Source organism: Adiantum capillus-veneris, chromosome 16, assembly GCF_014529385.1.
Source record: "Adiantum capillus-veneris isolate H3 chromosome 16, ASM1452938v2, whole genome shotgun sequence".
NCBI lineage: Eukaryota > Viridiplantae > Streptophyta > Polypodiopsida > Polypodiales > Pteridaceae > Adiantum > Adiantum capillus-veneris.
In genome coordinates, this window is record NC_140946.1 from 106146346 (window position 1) to 106169519 (window position 23174).

Here is a 23174-nt window from a genome sequence, read left to right on the forward strand (position 1 = left end):
TGTCCATGAAAAAAGTGCAAAAAATTGTTCATTTTGGGCATAAAGTAAATACTCGTTATTTTTTACTTTCAGCTCAAAATTGACCAAGGTCGATCCCAGTGACTCATTTCATGTGTACAAACAACTTTTGTAAAGGCACATTGGATTTGGATCACCAAACTAGAAAAAATTGGGAAAAAACTAAAGTTTGTAGTGAGTTTCTGAAACTTGAGTGTGAATTGGGAAAAAATAGTCCAAACTTGATGAAATTTGATTCATAGGCTTGTATTAATTCGATAGACATGTGTCCATGCTCAATTGACCAAAAAGATGCAAAAATTTACTCGAAGTAAATAATCACGATTATTTACATCTGTCCCATTTTTCAACTTTTTTGACCAAGTTAGCATATCAGTAGTTTTACCATGTTATAATAAGCCCACAAACCAAATTTGGTGAGATTTGGATCTTTGGATTGAAAATTGTGACCAAAATTGCAAAGTTAGTCCGTGGACAAAAAACTGATGACCATTTGACCAAAATTAGTCCAAACTTGATGAAACTTGGCTAGAGACTTTAAGTTGAAGTGTTTAAGAGATTTGTGTCAAGATTGTGACAAAAACTTGCAAAAAATAGCCAGAGTAAATAATCGCGATTATCTGCTTCAAAATTTGGTAATCTTGCATATTTTAGCATACCACAAGGTCAAGCATATCAAGTACAACACACAAATCCATTTTGGTGAAATTTGGATCACAAAAGTGAGATTTAGGCCAGATTCTTGAAATCAGAGTTTGCGGATATGAAACAGTTGATAAACTTGAACAGATTTTGTCCAAACTTGTTGAAACTTGTCCAAGGACCTAAACAGGTTGTACCCTTGACAAATCAAGCCAAAAAGTGCAAAAACTGACAAAAGTAAATAATTATGATTATTTACTACTGCTACACAGAGCCACCCATTTTGACTTTTGAGCTTGTACAGTGTTAGACCAACATAATACAAGGCCACCGGGAAAGTTTGGGTTCAATCCGATCCAAATTGGTACATGTTCACTCAGTTTTTGAGTTGCAGATTAATCCTTTGATTCTTACCCAAGTTGAGTTTGGAAATTGCAACTGTTGACTCAATTAGCTTGATTTGCAGTGATACACATAGACCAATCACAACAGCTAGCAAAAACTATATTGTCTTTATGAAAGAATAGCTAACTTGATCAAATTTGTAGAGGAATCAGGTAGCAGACGAGGAATCGAGAGAAGAAATTGCAATCCAGTCAGGTGGAAGAAATTGACAACAAGTCAATCCAAATGTAAGTATTCTATCCAGGGCTTCATAAGTCTATATGAACCTTTGATCTGGTCATGTACTAGGAAACCAGGGCATACTTGGAGAAACCTCCAGTAGAGTATCCACTGAAGGAAGCGTGAATCAAGGCAATTCCTTGCACACTATCCCTGAAGAAGTCTCATATAATTTTTCTGATTTGACGTCTGAAACATCTTCCTATTCAACTCATTTGAAAACCGGAACGACAATGTGCTATAAGCATATACTCTCTTTTTATAAGACTAATTGCCATGGAGCTCAGGTTTACCTAGATCCTAGCGCAGAGTATGCTATTCGCATTGATGACCATGGTATTGAGTTCGAAGAGGAGATCAGGGCAAACAAACAAGGAAAAATGTACATGGATCAAAACGGAACTAAGTATTTACAAGTCAAAGACTCTGACATGATAGACAAATGGGGGCTAGAAGTAAATACCATAATTCCAAATATGGCCGCAAAAAAAGGACCACCAACATTAGAATTCGAGAAGTACAATCAAGTTGATTTGAAGTCTTTGAAACGGATCAGTATTGATAACCCAAGGATCAGAGTCTATTGTTGGGAGGATAGAAATGTAAAAGATCTCTTGAGGACTTTGCATGCCAAATCAGGACAAATAACGGCCACGAAGATCATCTATATCTTCAAGATCAAGGAAAAGGGGCCAACATATTGATAGCCGTTTTTCGGCTCTTTGTAATTGCCACAGTGAGTTACCTCACCCTACCAAAATCACCCAAACACTGTGGCTATCCCTACCATTTCACTGTACATAGGCGTGCGTGAGTCACGGGACTTTTCCCATATCTTTTTAAAAAACCCTCAATTAGCTAGTCATTGGGCTAGTTGAGCCCATGCGTATGTAAATATTTCTTTGTATATAGGGCCTAAATAAAAGATTTTTTCATAATTATTTTGGTATTATTTAAATATTTCTACCTAGGTGTGTGTTATTTATGCTCTGTACATTGCCTCACCATTACCACAATTTTTTCTTATCATTTTTCATACTCTTTATTCCATATAGAAATATTTTCATGTAAGCTTCTCTTATATTTCGTGTAACTCCACCCCAACAAAAATCCAAAAAAAACTAGTTTTATTTATGTGTATATTTTTAAATTTCACTATTGTGATTTTTCCCTTCCTACATCTATTTTGTTTTTTTTTTTTCTAAAAAATTAGAACACCAAAAATATTTATCTTTTTATGGTAGCCTCATAATGAGAGAGATTTCTTTTGACCCCTTTATATTTTTTCCACTTATATTATTTATATTTGACATGTACATATTTTTTAGACCCCTCAATATTTGATTTTCTTAGTTGTACTATTCACTTATATCATGATCTCAACAATATCTTCAATTATAGATCTACCAAATAAGGTCAAGGGTAGGTGGCATGCATACATGCACTATGGAGGGCTCACTCTTGGAGGTATTCAAAAGAATCATCCAAAGAAGGACCCCACAAAGACCTTGTGCAGTGGAAAAACACGATCGGTTTTGCTGAATTTTTAAAGATCACTTGCTCTCCGACTTTGAAAAGGTGATACAAACAAAAGTTGTAGCTCGTGGCCTGAACTTTTGCCTCAACTTTTTTCATATTTTTTTTAGCTACGAGCTGTGAGCTATGATTTTATTAGTGGACCCCAGTTTTCCCATGCTATGCAGCCACACTCTCTCTTCCACTTTATCATTCTCCTCTTTCACACACACTTCTCCACTCATCATCCCTACCTCTCTCACCACTCCTCTCTGCACCCTACTCACCTTCTCCTCAACCTTGACGAATAAGAGAAACCATGGTGAACTCATACCTCCCACACACAATTTCATTCCAAAATTGACCACCTAGTCTCATTTTTCCTCCTCCAAATTACCCATATCTATCAAAAAAACCACAAAATTCAGCCTCTTCTCTTAAAAGACAGCATCATGGTGGTTGATTACTTAGCTTCAATTACCTTGTCTCTCAAGGAAGGTCAAGAATGGAGAAAAAATGTACCGTCAAAGCTAGTGGACCGTCAACAAGCGTCAAAATTGGCCCTACTCAAGATGCTTGGAGCATCGATCAACCTTGTAAGAAATCCACCTTTTCTTACCTCTTAAGAGTTTTTCTTCCTTATTTGTATCCTACATGGATACTCCCATTGTAAATATCCAATTCCATTTGTAAATTAATACTAACTCTACTAACACTAACGCACTATGAAAAGTCCTATCCCCTCCATTTCTCTCCTCTCTCTTTTCCCACCAGCTTCTTGATAATTCCAAGCAAAAGAAATTAGATAATTGCTGAAAATCTAACCCAACCATGGTTAGAGGAGTAACCCTAGCCTTCAAAATTTCTATAAAAGGAGGGTGTAGCTAGCCCAAAAAGGGGGAGCCATAAGCAAGAGCACTATGCTATAGCTTGAGAAGCCAAGCTCAACCTCTCTAGAAGGAGCTCTTGAGTGGAAGCTCATTGTCTTATGCATGTGCATGTGTTATAATAGGGGATTAGCAAGGAAACTCTATGCCATTGTAAGAGAGAGAGTGATCATTCAATTGAGAGTAGGAAATCTATCATTTCTCCTACTAGTGTAAGCCCAACATTTGCTGAATCAAGGAGGGTGGATTTGGACTAAGCTTGGATACTTTGTCTCCCTTCCAACGTGAAGTAATGGACAACAATGATGCGTAAGTGTCTTGGTGTTTTTTGTTAAGTTCTTGATAGCTTGTCTCTGGTGTTGTCATCAATCTAGCCATAAATCCCACATACTGTAAGAGGGCGACAGGGTGGAGAGGACTCCCCTGGCTTTAAGACAGTGATTGGGGGTGGCTTTTCTGTGATGTGTTGTGGTGAAATTTACGCAAGCTATGTTGAACAAATACTAATCTCACTTTGATTTGTCATGACAGATTTGTAAGAAGGTATTAATGCAACAAGCACCCCCTCCCCCTTTCTCTCTCTTTCTTAAATATATAGTTGTGTTTTCTTGATCATTGCCGATACGTTTCAAAGCAGCCCGAGCACTATCTCTCTCTCTCTCTCTCTCTCTCTCTCTCTCTCTCTCTCTCGTGTTTTAGTGTGTGAGAGTGTTCCATTGGTGTTAGGGTTAGTGTAAATTCCTTGCTTGTTTGTGCGTTGCTCTAACGATTCTCCTCTTTTGCATCCTAGTTCGCTCTTAAACTAGGTGGTGCCCCTTGTGTAGTTGGGATTTGGCTGTGGGTTTGTTGTTTTGGTTTGTGTTGTGTTGTGCCCCAGCCCCATTGAGCAGCACGGGAGCCTTGAAGGGTGTCTAGAGGTTGCTCTTCTTGTTGCCCGCCCCGGACCGCCTCAATATCTACCAACCTACCTGTTTAGGGATTGTTATAACAACAAATTTGTTATGATGACTCCGACAAGTGCCACATAGGGGAGGATGAAGTGATCTTGCTCGGTCACAAGGTTTCCTATAAAGGCATTGAGGTGGATCCTTCAAAGGCAAAGGCTCTTATTGAGCTCCCATCACCGAAGAGTCTTAAGGAGGTCATCTCTTTAATTCAGAAGGTGAAGTATATCTCACGCTTCATTCACTTAGCCTCGGAGTTGCTTCATCCTTTGCAAAAGTTGACACAACAAGTAGAATTTGCATGGTCTGATGAGCTTGAAGAGTATTTTTGTAACATTAAAGTCATTTTGTCAGAGCTACCAAAACTCATTCCTCCTTGTTGGGAGTACACATTCTTTGTTAGCTCTAGTGTTGGAAGGGAAACAATTGGTGCTGTGTTGCTACAACAAGATCCCCACAGTACAAGGATGCGACCCATCTACTTTGCTAGTAGGGTCATGAATGCTTTGGAGAGAGACTACACAGAAGCAGAACTCATGATGCTTTCTCTCATGTTTGCGGTGAGAAAGTTTAGATCCTACCTGCTACCAAAACCTTTTGTAATTCTCACTGCAGAAAATTTGTTCCCTTGGGTGTCATCTCAAATGAATCTTAGTACTAGGATCTCAAAGTGGATTATGGAGTTGCAAGAGTTCCAATACTCTTTCAAGGTAGAAGATAGTGTGCGTGCACAATTGGCAGGGATTCTCACTTATAGGGTACATGAGAAGGAAATTAAGGTGCCTCAAGTAAAGACCCTACCATTGCCACCACCAAAAAGTATTCCTAATGCTTTTACCTTGTTCTTTGATGGAGCTTTTCGTTGAGCCACAGGGAAAGCTGGGGGAGGGCTAGTATTGCTCAACCCATGTGGAGAGGTGGTCATGAAAGAGAAGGTCAATCTACCAGGTTCAACTAGCAACAATGAAGCAGAATACGACACACTAATTCATGGTTTGAAGATGTGCATTGGCCAAGGGATACAACGCCTCATGGTAAAGGGAGATGCACTTCTCATTGTTAAACAGATTTTAGGCATTTGGGCATGCAAGAATGAAAGCTTACGGACAAAAGTTCATGCCATTCGTAGATTGTTTAATCAATTGGAAGAAGTGCAACTATATCATATTCCTGGGAAACAAAATGAAGATGCCGATTTACTTGCACAGCAAGTAGTTACATGTGTTGAGAAAGATGTGCAGGTCATCATGGTGGCAGCAACTGTCAAGCAACCGAGATACCAGGGATTGGAGTCATTGACTCCCATTATTAGCTACATTTTGGAGGGCGAGTTTCCACAAGACTTCAGGAAGGCTCAGAAGAGGAGACTCATGAAGAAGGCAAGCGCATATCTCTTCCTAGAAGGCTCCCTCTATCAAAGAGGGAGGGATCAAGTATGCAGAAGAGTACCAACTATTGAGGAAATTCCAGCCATTCTAAAAGGTTTGCATGAAGAAGCATGTGGTGGTCCCAAGAATTAACTGTGAAGAAGATTTTGCTTGCGGGGTATGTTTGGCCAAGTCTGCATGTGGATGTCCAACATTGGTGTAAAAGTTGTCACAATTGTCAGGTAAATGGGAATAGAAGATTGGTTTATGGTCCAAGGCAAATCGTGCTTGCAAATGGACCCTTTGAAAAGTGGGGCATTGATGCTATGGGTCCTCTGCCTAGGACAAAAAATGGTAAACTCTACATTCTAGTGGCTGTAGACTGTATGACTAGGTGGGTGGAAGCACAGAGTGTGGCAAAGGTAAATGAGAAGAGAGTGAGCAAATTCGTCTACACTCACATTTGTTGTAGATTTGGCACACCTTTGGAGATTGTTTCTGATAATGGTCCAGGGTTTAGAAAGGGATTGCTCACAGAAGTCTGTGAAGAACTTCACATTCTACATCGTCACAGTACACCCTACTATCCCCAATCAAATGGTTTGGTAGAAAAAGCTAATGGTGTCATTGCAGGCATCATTAGAAAGATGGTGAAAAACAAGACAAAGTTGTGGGATGACTTCTTGGATGGTGCCTGGTGGGCGTATCGAACCACATATAGGGAAGCCACGGAGTTCACACCATTTCACTTGGTCTATGGTCAAGAGGCTTTACAGCCAATTGAGCTAAACATTCCAACAATGCGACTTCATGGCAAATCAGCACAAGATGATCAAGAAGCATGGATGGATCGACTTCTTACCTTAGCTGAGCTTGAGTGGAAAAGAGAAGCAGCATATGAGTGCTATAAGAGGAAAGCCACACAGACAGAGGAGAAGCTTGACAAGAAACTGAAGGACAAAGGCATCAATGAAGGAGATCTTGTGCTAAGGTATGACAATCGACTCGATAATCGTTTTGATGCCAAATTTGAAACAAGATGGCAAGGGCCATACATAGTCAAGAAGGCTTTCAATTCAAGTTACTATCAGCTTATGGACTTGAATGGTAAAGAGCACTCCAGGAAAGTAAACGGGTATCGCTTGAAGCCCTATTTGAGTCGCCTTCTACCAAAGGATCTACCAAAGATCTGTCAAAAGGGCACTGTCTCATGTAAGTATTGTTACATGAAGCATGAGTGTAACTCTAGCCAAAATTCTGAGGGGCCAAACAATAAAGATCTCGTCAAGGACTCTGAAGCACTCTCTTTGGAAAAGATGCTCTATGATGGTACATGAATATACCATCATCCAGGGGGAGGGCTAATGATAACCGTTTTTCGGCTCTTTGTAATTGCCACAGTGAGTTACCTCACCCTACCAAAATCACCCAAACACTGTGGCTATCCCTACCATTTCACTGTACATAGGCGTGCGTGAGTCACGGGACTTTTCCATATCTTCTTAAAAAACCCTCAATTAGCTAGTCATTGGGCTAGTTGAGCCAAAAAAATTAAAAAAATTAAAAAATATAAGAATATTATGGTCCATGCGTATGTAAATATTTCTTTGTATATAGGGCCTAAATAAAAGATTTTTTCATAATTATTTTGGTATTTATTAAATATTTCTACCTAGGTGTGTGTTATTTATGCTTTGTACATTGCCTCACCATTACCACAATTTTTTCTTACCATTTTTCATACTCTTTATTCCATATAGAAATATTTTCATGTAAGCTTCTCTTATATTTGGTGTAACTCCACCCCAACAAAAATCCAAAAAAAACTAGTTTTATTTATGTGTATATTTTTTCACTATTGTGATTTTTCCCTTCCTACATCTATTTTTTTTGTTTTTTTGTTTTTTTTATAAAAAATTAGAACACCAAAAATATTTATCTTTTTATGGTAGCCTCATAATGAGAGATTTCTTTTGACCCCTTTATATTGTTTTCCACTTATATTATTTATATTTGACATGTACATACTTTTTAGACCCCTCAATATTTGATTTTCTTAGTTGTACTATTCACTTATATCATGATCTCAACAATATCTTCAATTATAGATCTACCAAATAAGGTCAAGGGTAGGTGGCATGCATACATGCACTATGGAGGGCTCACTCTTGGAGGTATTCAAAAGAATCATCCAAAGAAGGATCCCACAAAGACCTTGTGCAGTGGAAAAAAAAGGTCGGTTTTGTTGAATTTTTAAAGTTCACTTGCTCTCCGAATTTGAAAAGGTGATACAAACAAAAGTTCTAGCTCGTGCGCTGAACGTTTGCCTCAAAGTTTTTCATATTTTTTTGAGCTATGAGCTATGAGCTATGAGCTATGATTTTATTAGTGGACCCCAGTTTTCCCATGCTATGCAGCCACACTCTCTCTTCCACTTTATCATTTTCCTCTTTCACACACACTTCTCCACTCATCATCCCCACCTCTCTCACCACTCCTCTCTGCACCCTACTCACCTTCTCCTCAACCTTGAAGAATAAGAGAAACCATGGTGAACTCATACCTCCCACACACAATTTCATTCCAAAATTGACCACCTAGTCTCATTTTTCCTCCTCCAAATTACCCATATATATAAAAAAAACCACAAAATTCAGCCTCTTCTCTTAAAAGACAGCATCATGGTGGTTGATTAATTAGCTTCAATTACCTTGTCTCTCAAGGAAGGTCAAGAATGGAGAAAAAATGTACCGTCAAAGCTAGTGGACCGTCAACAAGCGTCAAAATTGGCCCTACTCAAGACGCTTGGAGCATCGATCAACCTTGTAAGAAATCCACCTTTTCTTACCTCTTAAGAGTTTTTCTTCCTTATTTGTATCCTACATGGATACTCCCATTGTAAATATCCAATTCCATTTGTAAATTAATACTAACTCTACTAACACTAACGCACTATGAAAAGTCCTATCACCTCCATTTCTCTCCTCTCTCTTTTCCCACCAGCTTCTTGATAATTCCAAGCAAAAGAAATTAGATAATTGCTGAAAATCTAACCCAACCATGGTTAGAGGAGTAACCCTAGCCTTCAAAATTGCTATAAAAGGAGGGTGTAGCTAGCACAAAAAGGGGGAGCCATAAGCAAGAGCACTATGCTATAGCTTGAGAAGCCAAGCTCAACCTCTCTAGAAGGAGCTCTTGAGTGGAAGCTCATTGTCTTATGCATGTGCATGTGTTGTAATAGGGGATTAGCAAGGGAACTCTATGCCATTGTAAGAGAGAGAGTGATCATTCAATTGAGAGTAGGATATCTATCATTTCTCCTACTAGTGTAAGCCCAACATTTGCTGAATCAAGGAGGGTGGATTTGGACTAAGCTTGGATACTTTGTCTCCCTTCCAACGTGAAGTAATGGACAACAATGATGCGTAAGTGTCTTGGTGTTTTTTGTTAAGTTCTTGATAGCTTGTCTCTGGTGTTGTCATCAATCTAGCCATAAATCCCACATACTGTAAGAGGGCGACAGGGTGGAGAGGACTCCTCTGGCTTTAAGACAATGATTGGGGGTGGCTTTTCTGTGATGTGTTGTGGTGAAATTTACGCAAGCTATGTTGAACAAATACTAATCTCACTTTGATTTGTCATGACAGATTTGTAAGAAGGTATTAATGCAACAAGCACCCCCTCCCCCTTTCTCTCTCTTTCTTAAATATATAGTTGTGTTTGCTTGATCATTGCCGATACGTTTCAAAGCAGCCCGAGCACTATCTCTCTCTCTCTCTCTCTCTCTCTCTCGTGTTTTAGTGTGTGAGAGTGTTCCATTGGTGTTAGGGTTAGTGTAAATTCCTTGCTTGTTTGTGGGTTGCTCTAACGATTCTCCTCTTTTGCGTCCTAGTTCGCTCTTAAACTAGGTGGTGCCCCTTGTGTAGTTGGGATTTGGCTGTGGGTTTGTTGTTTTGGTTTTTGTTGTGTTGTTCCCCAGCCCAATTGAGCAGCACGGGAGCCTTGAAGGGTGTCTAGAGATTGCTCTTCTTGTTGCCCGCCCCGGACCGCCTCAATATCTACCAACCAACCTGTTTAGGGATTGTTGTAACAACAAATTTGTTATGATGACTCCGACAAGTGCCACATAGGTGAGGATGAAGTGATCTTGCTCGGTCACAAGGTTTCCTATAAAGGCATTGAGGTGGATCCTTCAAAGGCAAAGGCTCTTATTGAGCTCCCATCACCGAAGAGTCTTAAAGAGGTCATCTCTTTCATTCAGAAGGTGAAGTATATGTCACGCTTCATTCACTTAGCCTCGGAGTTGCTTCATCCTTTGCAAAAGTTGACACAACAAGTAGAATTTGCATGGTCTGATGAGCTTGAAGAGTATTTTTGTAACATTAAAGTCATTTTGTCAGAGCTACCAACACTCATGCCTCCTTGTTGGGAGTACACATTCTTTGTTAGCTCTAGTGTTGGAAGGGAAACAATTGGTGCTGTGTTGCTACAACAAGATCCCCACAGTACAAGGATGCGACCCATCTACTTTGCTAGTAGGGTCATGAATGCTTTGGAGAGAGACTACACAGAAGCAGAACTCATGATGCTTTCTCTCATGTTTGCGGTGAGAAAGTTTAGATCCTACCTGCTACCAAAACCTTTTGTAATTCTCACTGCAGAAAATTTGCTCCCTTGGGTGTCATCTCAAATGAATCTTAGTACTAGGATCTCAAAGTGGATTATGGAGTTGCAAGAGTTCCAATACTCTTTCAAGGTAGAAGATAGTGTGCGTGCACAATTGGCAGGGATTCTCACTTATAGGGTACATGAGAAGGAAATTAAGGTGCCTCAAGTAAAGACCCTACCATTGCCACCACCAAAAAGTATTCCTAATGCTTTTACCTTGTTCTTTGATGGAGCTTTTCGTCGAGCCACAGGGAAAGCAGGGGGAGGGCTAGTATTGCTCAACCCATGTGGAGAGGTGGTCATGAAAGAGAAGGTCAATCTACCAGGTTCAACTAGCAACAATGAAGCAGAATACGACACACTAATTCATGGTTTGAAGATGTGCATTGGCCAAGGGATACAACGCCTCATGGTAAAGGGAGATGCATTTCTCATTGTTAAACAGATTTTAGGCATTTGGGCATGCAAGAATGAAATCTTACGGACAAAAGTTCATGCCATTCGTAGATTGTTTAATCAATTTGAAGAAGTGCAACTATATCATATTCCTGGGAAACAAAATGAAGATGCCGATTTACTTGCACAGCAAGTAGTTACATGTGTTGAGAAAGATGTGCAGGTCATCATGGTGGCAACAACTGTTAAGCAACCGAGATACCAGGGATTGGAGTCATTGACTGCCATTATTAGCTACATTTTGGAGGGCGAGTTTCCACAAGACTTCAGGAAGGCTCAGAAGAGGAGACTGATGAAGAAGGCAAGCGCATATCTCTTCCTAGAAGGCTCCCTCTATCAAAGAGGGAGGGATCAAGTATGCAGAAGAGTACCAACTATTGAGGAAATTCCAGCCATTCTAAAAGGTTTTCATGAAGAAGCATGTGGTGGTCCCAAGAATTAACTGTGAAGAAGATTTTGCTTGCGGGGTATGTTTGGCCAAGTCTGCATGTGGATGTCCAACATTGGTGTAAAAGGTGTCACAATTGTCAGGTAAATGGGAATAGAAGATTGGTTTATGGTCCAAGGCAAATCGTGCTTGCAAATGGACCCTTTGAAAAGTGGGGCATTGATGCTATGGGTCCTCTGCCTAGGACAAAAAATGGTAAACTCTACATTCTAGTGGCTGTAGACTATATGACTAGGTGGGTGGAAGCACAGAGTGTGGCAAAGGTAAATGACTAGGTGGGTGGAAGCACAGAGTGTGGCAAAGGTAAATGAGAAGACAGTGAGCAAATTCGTCTACACTCACATTTGTTGTAGATTTGGCACACCTTTGGAGATTGTTTCTGATAATGGTCCAGGGTTTAGAAAGGGATTGCTCACAGAAGTCTGTGAAGAACTTCACATTCTACATCGTCACAGTACACCCTACTATCCCCAATCAAATGGTTTGGTAGAAAAAGCTAATGGTGTCATTGCAGGCATCATTAGAAAGATGGTGAAAAACAAGACAAAGTTGTGGGATGACTTCTTGGATGGTGCCTGGTGGGCGTATCGAACCACATATAGGGAAGCCACGGAGTTCACACCATTTCACTTGGTCTATGGTCAAGAGGCTTTACAGCCAATTGAGCTAAACATTCCAACAATGCGACTTCATGGCAAATCAGCACAAGATGATCAAGAAGCATGGATGGATCGACTTCTTACCTTAGCTGAGCTTGAGTGGAAAAGAGAAGCAGCATATGAGTGCTATAAGAGGAAAGCCACACAGACAGAGGAGAAGCTTGACAAGAAACTGAAGGACAAAGGCATCAATGAAGGAGATCTTGTGCTAAGGTATGACAATCGACTCGATAATCGTTTTGATGCCAAATTTGAAACAAGATGGCAAGGGCCATACATAGTCAAGAAGGCTTTCAATTCAAGTTACTATCAGCTTATGGACTTGAATGGTAAAGAGCACTCCAAGAAAGTAAACGGGTATCGCTTGAAGCCCTATTTGAGTCGCCTTCTACCAAAGGATCTACCAAAGATCTGTCAAAAGGGCACTGTCTCATGTAAGTATTGTTACATGAAGCATGAGTGTAACTCTAGCCAAAATTCTGAGGGGCCAAACAATAAAGATCTCGTCAAGGACTCTGAAGCACTCTCTTTGGAAAAGATGCTCTATGATGGTACATGAATATACCATCATCCAGGGGGAGGGCTAATGATAACCGTTTTTCGGCTCTTTGTAATTGCCACAGTGAGTTACCTCACCCTACCAAAATCACCCAAACACTGTGGCTATCCCTACCATTTCACTATACATAGGCGTGCGTGAGTCACGGGACTTTTTCCATATCTTCTTAAAAAACCCTCAATTAGCTAGTCATTGGGATAGTTGAGCCAAAAAAATTAAAAAATTAAAAAATATAAGAATATTATGGCCCATGCGTATGTAAATATTTCTTTGTATATAGGGCCTAAATAAAAGATTTTTTCATAATTATTTTGGTATTTATTTAAATATTTCTACCTAGGTGTGTGTTATTTATGCTTTGTACATTGCCTCACCATTACCACAATTTTTTCTTACCATTTTTCATACTCTTTATTCCATATAGAAATATTTTCATGTAAGCTTCTCTTATATTTGGTGTAACTCCACCCCAACAAAAATCCAAAAAATACTAGTTTTATTTATGTGTATATTTTTTCATTATTGTGATTTTTCCCTTCCTACATCTATTTTTTTTGTTTTTTTGTTTTTTTTATAAAAAATTAGAAACCAAAAATATTTATCTTTTTATGGTAGCCTCATAATGAGAGATTTCTTTTGACCCCTTTATATTGTTTCCACTTATATTATTTATATTTGACATGTACATATTTTTTAGACCCCTCAATATTTGATTTTCTTAGTTGTACTATTCACTTATATCATGATCTCAATAATATCTTCAATTATAGATCTACCAAATAAGGTCAAGGGTAGGTGGCATGCATACATGCACTATGGAGGGCTCACTCTTGGAGGTATTCAAAAGAATCATCCAAAGAAAGATCCCACAAAGACCTTGTGCAGTGGAAAAAAAAGGTCGGTTTTGTTGAATTTTTAAAGTTCACTTGCTCTCCGAATTTGAAAAGGTGATACAAACAAAAGTTCTAGCTCGTGTGCTGAACGTTTGCCTCAAAGTTTTTCATATTTTTTTGAGCTATGAGCTGTGAGCTATGATTTTATTAGTGGACCCCAGTTTTCCCATGCTATGCAGCCACACTCTCTCTTCCACTTTATCATTTTCCTCTTTCACACACACTTCTCCACTCATCATCCCCACCTCTATCACCACTCCTCTCTCCACCCTACTCACCTTCTCCTCAACCTTGAAGAATAAGAGAAACCATGGTGAACTCATACCTCCCACACACAATTTCATTCCAAAATTGACCACCTAGTCTCATTTTTCCTCCTCCAAATTACCCATATCTATCAAAAAAACCACAAAATTCAGCCTCTTCTCTTAAAAGACAGCATCATGGTGGTTGATTACTCAGCTTCAACTACCTTGTCTCTCAAGGAAGGTCAAGAATGGAGAAAAAATGTATCGTCAAAGCTAGTGGACCGTCAACAAGCGTCAAAATTGGCCCTACTCAAGACGCTTGGAGCATCGATCAACCTTGTAAGAAATCCACCTTTTCTTACCTCTTAAGAGTTTTTCTTCCTTATTTGTATCCTACATGGATACTCCCATTGTAAATATCCAATTCCATTTGTAAATTAATACTAACTCTACTAACACTAACGCACTATGAAAAGTCCTATCACCTCCATTTCTCTCCTCTCTCTTTTCCCACCAGCTTCTTGATAATTCCAAGCAAAAGAAATTAGATAATTGCTGAAAATCTAACCCAACCATGGTTAGAGGAGTAACCCTAGCCTTCAAAATTGCTATAAAAGGAGGGTGTAGCTAGCACAAAAAGGGGGAGCCATAAGCAAGAGCACTATGCTATAGCTTGAGAAGCCAAGCTCAACCTCTCTAGAAGGAGCTCTTGAGTGGAAGCTCAGCTCATTGTCTTATGCAGGTGCATGTGTTGTAATAGGGGATTAGCAAGGGAACTCTATGCCATTGTAAGAGTTAGAGTGATCATTCAATTGAGAGTAGGAAATCTATCATTTCTCCTACTAGTGTAAGCCCAACATTTGCTGAATCAAGGAGGGTGGATTTGGACTAAGCTTGGATACTTTGTCTCCCTTCCAACGTGAAGTAATGGACAACAATGATGCGTAAGTGTCTTGGTGTTTTTCGTTAAGTTCTTGATAGCTTGTCTCTGGTGTTGTCATCAATCTAGCCATAAATCCCACATACTGTAAGAGGGCGACAGGGTGGAGAGGACTCCCCTGGCTTTAAGACAGTGATTGGGGGTGGCTTTTCTGTGATATGTTGTGGTGAAATTTCGCAAGCTATGTTGAACAAATACTAATATCACTTTGATTTGTCATGACAGATTTGTAAGAAGGTATTAATGCAACAAGCACCCCCTCCCCCTTTCTCTCTCTTTCTTAAATATATAGTTGTGTTTGCTTGATCATTGCCGATACGTTTCAAAGCAGCCCGAGCACTATCTCTCTCTCTCTCTCTCTCTCTCTCTCTCTCTCGTGTTTTAGTGTGTGAGAGTGTTCCATTGGTGTTAGGGTTAGTGTAAATTCCTTGCTTGTTTGTGGGTTGCTCTAACGATTCTCCTCTTTTGCGTCCTAGTTCGCTCTTAAACTAGGTGGTGCCCCTTGTGTAGTTGGGATTTGGCTGTGGGTTTGTTGTTTTGGTTTTTGTTGTGTTGTTCCCCAGCCCAATTGAGCAGCACGGGAGCCTTGAAGGGTGTCTAGAGATTGCTCTTCTTGTTGCCCGCCCCGGACCGCCTCAATATCTACCAACCTACCTGTTTAGGGATTGAAATAACAACAAATTTGTTATGATGACTCCGACAAGTGCCACATAGGTGAGGATGAAGTGATCTTGCTCGGTCTCAAGGTTTCCTATAAAGGCATTGAGGTGGATTCTTCAAAGGCAAAGGCTCTTATTGAGCTCCCATCACCGAAGAGTCTTAAGGAGGTCATCTCTTTCATTCAGAAGGTGAAGTATATGTCACGCTTCATTCACTTAGCCTCGGAGTTGCTTCATCCTTTGCAAAAGTTGACACAAAAAGTAGAATTTGCATGGTCTGATGAGCTTGAAGAGTATTTTTGTAACATTAAAGTCATTTTGTCAGAGCTACCAACACTCATGCCTCCTTGTTGGGAGTACACATTCTTTGTTAGCTCTAGTGTTGGAAGGGAAACAATTGGTGCTGTGTTGCTACAACAAGATCCCCACAGTACAAGGATGCGACCCATCTACTTTGCTAGTAGGGTCATGAATGCTTTGGAGAGAGACTACACAGAAGCAGAACTCATGATGCTTTCTCTCATGTTTGCGGTGAGAAAGTTTAGATCCTACCTGCTACCAAAACCTTTTGTAATTCTCACTGCAGAAAATTTGTTCCCTTGGGTGTCATCTCAAATGAATCTTAGTACTAGGATCTCAAAGTGGATTATGGAGTTGCAAGAGTTCCAATACTCTTTCAAGGTAGAAGATAGTGTGCGTGCACAATTGGCAGGGATTCTCACTTATAGGGTACATAAGAAGGAAATTAAGGTGCCTCAAGTAAAGACCCTACCATTGCCACCACCAAAAAGTATTCCTAATTCTTTTACCTTGTGCTTTGATGTAGCTTTTCGTCGAGCCACAGGGAAAGCAGGGGGAGGGCTAGTATTGCTCAACCCATGTGGAGAGGTGGTCATGAAAGAGAAGGTCAATCTACCAGGTTCAACTAGCAACAATGAAGCAGAATACGACACACTAATTCATGGTTTGAAGATGTGCATTGGCCAAGGGATACAACGCCTCATGGTAAAGGGAGATGCACTTCTCATTGTTAAACAGATTTTAGGCATTTGGGCATGCAAGAATGAAAGCTTACGGACAAAATTTCATGCCATTCGTAGATTGTTTAATCAATTTGAAGAAGTGCAACTATATCATATTCCTAGGAAACAAAATGAAGATGCCGATTTACTTGCACAGCAAGTAGTTACATGTGTTGAGAAAGATGTGCAGGTCATCATGGTGGCAACAACTGTCAAGCAACCGAGATACCAGGGATTCGAGTCATTGACTCCCATTATTAGCTACATTTTGGAGGGCGAGTTTCCACAAGACTTCACGAAGGCTCAGAAGAGGAGACTCATGAAGAAGGCAAGCGCATATCTCTTCCTAGAAGGCTCCCTCTATCAAAGAGGGAGGGATCAAGTATACAGAAGAGTACCAACTATTGAGGAAATTCCAGCCATTCTAAAAGGTTTGCATGAAGAAGCATGTGGTGGTCCCAAGAATTAACTGTGAAGAAGATTTTGCTTGCGGGGTATGTTTGGCCAAGTCTGCATGTGGATGTCCAACATTGGTGTAAAAGTTGTCACAATTGTCAGGTAAATGGGAATAGAAGATTGGTTTATGGTCCAAGGCAAATCGTGCTTGCAAATGGACCCTTTGAAAAGTGGGGCATTGATGCTATGGGTCCTCTGCCTAGGACAAAAAATGATAAACTCTACATTCTAGTGGCTGTAGACTATATGACTAGGTGGGTGGAAGCACAGAGTGTGGCAAAGGTAAATGAGAAGACAGTGAGCAAATTTGTCTACACTCACATTTGTTGTAGATTTGACACACCTTTGGAGATTGTTTCTGATAATGGTCCAGGGTTTAGAAAGGGATTGCTCACAGAAGTCTGTGAAGAACTTCACATTCTACATCGTCACAGTACACCCTACTATCCCCAATCAAATGGTTTGGTAGAAAAAGCTAATGGTGTCATTGCAGGCATCATTAGAAAGATGGTGAAAAACAAGACAAAGTTGTGGGATGACTTCTTGGATGGTGCCTGGTGGGCGTATCGAACCACATATAGGGAAGCCACGGAGTTCACACTTTCACTTGTTCTATGGTCAAGAGGCTTTACAGCCAATTGAGCTAAACATTCCAACAATGCGACTTCATGGCAAATCAGCACAAGATGATCAAGAAGCATGGATGGATCGACTTCTTACCTTAGCTGCGCTTGAGTGGAAAAGAGAAGCAGCATACGAGTGCTATAAGAGGCAAGCCACACAGACAAAGGAGAAGCTTGACAAGAAATTGAAGGACAAAGGCATCAATGAAGGAGATCTTGTGCTAAGGTATGACAATCGACTCGATAATCGTTTTGATGCCAAATTTGAAACAAGATGGCAAGGGCCATACATAGTCAAGAAGGCTTTCAATTCAAGTTACCATTCAAGTATGGACTTGAATGGTAAAGAGCACTCCAGGAAAGTAAACGGGTATCGCTTGAAGCCCTATTTGAGTCGCCTTCTACCAAAGGATCTACCAAAGATATGTCAAAAGGGCACTGTCTCATGTAAGTATTGTTACATGAAGCATGAGTGTAACTCTAGCCAAAATTCTGAGGGGCCAAACAATAAAGATCTCGTCGAGGACTCTGAAGCACTCTCTTTGGAAAAGATGCTCTATGATGGTATATGAATATACCATCATTCAGTGGGAGGGCTAATGATAACCGTTTTTCGGCTCTTTGTAATTGCCACAGTGAGTTACCTCACCCTACCAAAATCACCCAAACACTGTGGCTATCCCTACCATTTCACTGTACATAGGCGTGCGTGAGTCACGGGACTTTTCCCATATCTTCTTAAAAAACCCTCAATTAGCTAGTCATTGGGCTAGTTGAGCCAAAAAAATTAAAAAAATTAAAAAATATAAGAATATTATGGCCCATGCGTATGTAAATATTTCTTTGTATATAGGGCCTAAATAAAAGATTTTTTCATAATTATTTTGGTATTTATTTAAATATTTCTACTTAGGTGTGTGTTATTTATGCTTTGTACATTGCCTCACCATTACCACAATTTTTTCTTACCAATTTTCATACTCTTTATTCCATATAGAAATATTTTCATGTAAGCTTCTCTTATATTTGGTGTAACTCCACCCCAAAAAAAATCCAAAAAAAACTAGTTTTATTTATGTGTATATTTTTTCACTATTGTGATTTTTCCCTTCCTACATCTATTTTGTTTGTTTGTTTTTTTTTTTTCTAAAAAATTAGAACACCAAAAATATTTATCTTTTTATGGTAGCCTCATAATGAGAGATTTTTTTTGATCCCTTTATATTTTTTCCACTTATATTATTTATATTTGACATGTACATATTTTTTAGATCCCTCAATATTTGATTTTCTTAGTTGTACTATTCACTTATATCATGATCTCAACAATATCTTCAATTATAGATCTACCAAATAAGGTCAAGGGTAGGTGGCATGCATACATGCACTATGGAGGGCTCACTCTTGGAGGTATTCAAAAGAATCATCCAAAGAAGCACGCCACAAAGACCTTGTGCAGTGGAAACAAACGGTCGGTTTTTCTGAATTTTTAAAGTTCACTTGCTCTCCGAATTTGAAAAGGTGATAAAAACAAAAGTTGTAGCTCGTGGGCTGAACTTTTGCCTCAAATTTTTTCATATTTTTTTGAGCTACGAGCTGTGAGCTATGATTTTATTAGTGGACCCCAGTTTTCCCATGCTATGCAGCCACACTCTCTCTTCCACTCCTCTCTCTTCCACACTCTCTCTTTATCATTTTCCTCTTTCACACACACTTCTCCACTCATCATCCCCACCTCTCTCACCACTCCTCTCTGCACCCTACTCACCTTCTTCTCAACCGTGAAGAATAAGAGAAACCATGGTGAACTCATACCTCCCACACACAATTTCATTCCAAAATTGACCACTTAGTCTCATTTTTCCTCCTCCAAATTACCCATATCTATCAAAAAAACCACAAAATTCAGCCTCTTCTCTTAAAAGACAGCATCATGGTGGTTGATTACTCAGCTTCAATTACCTTGTCTCTCAAGGAAGGTCAAGAGTGGAGAAAAAATGTACCGTCAAAGCTAGTGGACCGTCAACAAGCGTCAAAATTGGCCCTACTCAAGACACTTGGAGCATCGATCAACCTTGTAAGAAATCCACCTTTTCTTACCTCTTAAGAGTTTTTCTTCCTTATTCTTATCCTACATGGATACTCCCATTGTAAATATCCAATTCCATTTGTAAATTAATACTAACTCTACTAACACTAACCCACTATGAAAAGTCCTATCACCTCCATTTCTCTCCTCTCTCTTTTCCCACCAGCTTCTTGATAATTCCAAGCAAAAGAAATTAGATAATTGCTGAAAATCTAACCCAACCATGGTTAGAGGAGTAACCCTAGCCTTCAAAATTGCTATAAAAGGAGGGTGTAGCTAGCACAAAAAGGGGGAGCCATAAGCAAGAGCACTATGCTATAGCTTGAGAAGCCAAGCTCAACCTCTCTAGAAGGAGCTCTTGAGTGGAAGCTCATTGTCTTATGCATGTGCATGTGTTGTAATAGGGGATTAGCAAGGGAACTCTATGACATTGTAAGAGAGAGAGTGATCATTCAATTGAGAGTAGGAAATCTATCATTTCTCCTACTAGTGTAAGCCCAACATTTGCTGAATCAAGGAGGGTGGATTTGGACTAAGCTTGGATACTTTGTCTCCCTTCCAACGTGAAGTAATGGACAACAATGATGCGTAAGTGTCTTGGTGTTTTTTTTAAAGTTCTTGATAGCTTGTCTCTGGTGTTGTCATCAATCTAGCCATAAATCCCACATACTGTAAGAGGGCGACAGGGTGGAGAGGACTCCCCTGGCTTTAAGACAGTGATTGGGGATGGCTTTTCTGTGATGTGTTGTGGTGAAATTTACGCAAGCTATGTTGAACAAATACTAATCTCACTTTGATTTGTCATGACAGATTTGTAACAAGGTATTAATGCAACAAGCACCCCCTCCCCCTTTCTCTCTCTTTCTTAAATATATAGTTGTGTTTGCTTGATCATTGCCGATACGTTTCAAAGCAGCCCGAGCACTATCTCTCTCTCTCTCTCTCTCTCTCTCTCTCTCTCTCTCGTGTTCTAGTGTGTGAGAGTGTTCCATTGGTGTTAGGGTTAGTGTAAATTCCTTGCTTGTTTGTGGGTTGCTCTAACCATTCTCCTCTTTTGCGTCCTAGTTCGCTCTTAAACTAGGTGGTGCCCCTTGTGTAGTTGGGATTTGGCTGTGGGTTTGTTGTTTTGGTTTGTGTTGTGTTGTGCCCCAGCCCCATTGAGCAGCACGGGATCCTTGAAGGGTGTTTAGAGGTTGCTCTTCTTGTTGCCCGCCCCGGACCGCCTCAATATCTACCAACCTACCTGTTTAGGGATTGTTATAACAACAAATTTGTTATGATGACTCCTGAGGAGGTAGAACAAACCAAATACCACGGGTATTCCATAAGGGATTGGATATTGTAACAAGGACCAAAAACTATTCCAAGAGATGAACATTGTGAGAGATCCTCTGAGAATAATGTTCAGAAACCAGAAACCACCTCATCGTGCAGAAAATCAGGTGACACTAAGGCCATTTCATGGCTACATGAGTCACTATTTCCAATAGACTGGTTTGAAGGACTCGGAACAGGACCCAACTGCCAGGAGACTGGGAGTTGAACCAAATAGACGCATCAGACCAACTGATTTTCATAAATGGATCAAAAAGTATAGTGGATCTGGGGATCCATATTACCACTTAGCAAGCTTTAAGGAAGTGCTAAGAGCAGAACGCATATTCAATTTCCATACTCAATTCGAGGGGTTTGGAATGGCATTAGAAGAAAAAGCATTGACATGGTTCCAAAACATTTCACCAAGTTCAATCATGGACTTGAACACATTAGCTCAAGGATTTGTAGTTGCTTGTTCCAAAACAGGGATCAAACACAATTCTGTAGCTCAAATCTACATCTTTAAACATAAACAAGGTAAGTCTGTTAGGGATTGTGCAACTCGAATGAAACAATACGTTGCCAGATGCCCAGGGCTAGAGATGCCTGCAGAACAACGACTAGTATCATTGTTTCTAGACGGACTGCTAAACAAAGAACGTCATGCTATACTCTATAGCAAGAAGCATACAACCCTAGAAGAGTGTGTGTCAGATGCTATTTACTTAAGAGACAATTGTGATATTTTCAACGAAGAAGATGCTCCTAAGGATAACCAAAATGAGAAAACAACATCCACTAAACCAACTCAAGTGGGGATAGCTACTGCAGCACCACTTTCAGCCATAGAAGACATGCTCAAAAGGATGAATGACATGATGAATAACATTCAAAAAGCACCTATGAGGGGACCAAGACAAGGGATACCTCAACAGGGACAACCAATTAAACTGCAAAAATGGTGTACAATCGAGGGTAAATGGACCAACCATGAGACCAATGAGTGTTATTTTTTACCAAAGTATGATGAGAATGTTTAGTACGTGCCCATGAGGCCATAAGGACAACCCATGTACAGATACAGCCTAACATGGCACCACCTCAAAGACCACCGATGGGTATGGAAAGACCTCAACCCGCGTTGGGTCAACAACCTCTGTATCCAGGACATAATGTAGTGCCAGTAAAGTACATGCATTCAGAAGGAGTCATAGATGAACAAGCACTAGTGCTTGTTACACCCTATGCTGAGCCTAGTCCATCTATAGTAATGGTAGAAGGAGCTTGGTATAATTAGCATCCACCACCAATGGAAGAACCTGTGACTTATGCTCCACTAGAGTTCGCACCAATGTATTATATGGCTAATCAAGGTGTTAGACCTCCTATGGTAAGACCAATGATTAAGCCAAGAACGGGAAACTGTCATAACTATGGTGCAAATGTTAATTGGAAAAATGAATTTCCACAGCCTAACAAAAACCTCAAGCCGATTGAAGCTTATTACATACAATGCTGCAAAAAGGGAGTTCACTTCCCAAAAGATTGTCCTAAAAATCCTTTAAACAAGGGGAAAACAATAGTAAATGCAGTGCAAGTGATACTTAGTAGCTCATCTGAGAGTGAACCGATTGTTCCAATCAAGGTAATCACTAGAGCCCAAGCTAAGAAAAAGAAACATAACTCCTCTGATGATTCAGAGAACACAAAGTTTGCCTCTCAAAAGACCAAAAGAAGCAAAAGCAAAAGGTATGAGATGAGAAAACAGAAACAACGAGCTAAAATTGAGGAGAAAGAAAAACAAATGTTCCAAGAGAAGGTGAAAGAACCTGGAAGTGAACTCAAAGAAACAACCATAAAATCTAGAGGATCAATTTTGGTTGATAAAAATTTTGAGCCTATTAATGCAGCCTGGGAAGCCTACTAAGCATAGTTAAAGCAGAACAAAATATGGAAAGCAAATGGAAAAACTATCCTTCTCTAGACTTGGAAGCAGCCAAGCTTGAAGCTTATCAAAATTTGATAAGAATCACGCAAGGAATGCTTAAAAAACAAAAACCCAAGCTGGAAAGTATGGCAAAACCTGAGGAGCTTGTGGTAAGAGACACTAAAGACAATTCCGAAGTGGTGGAAGAACCCC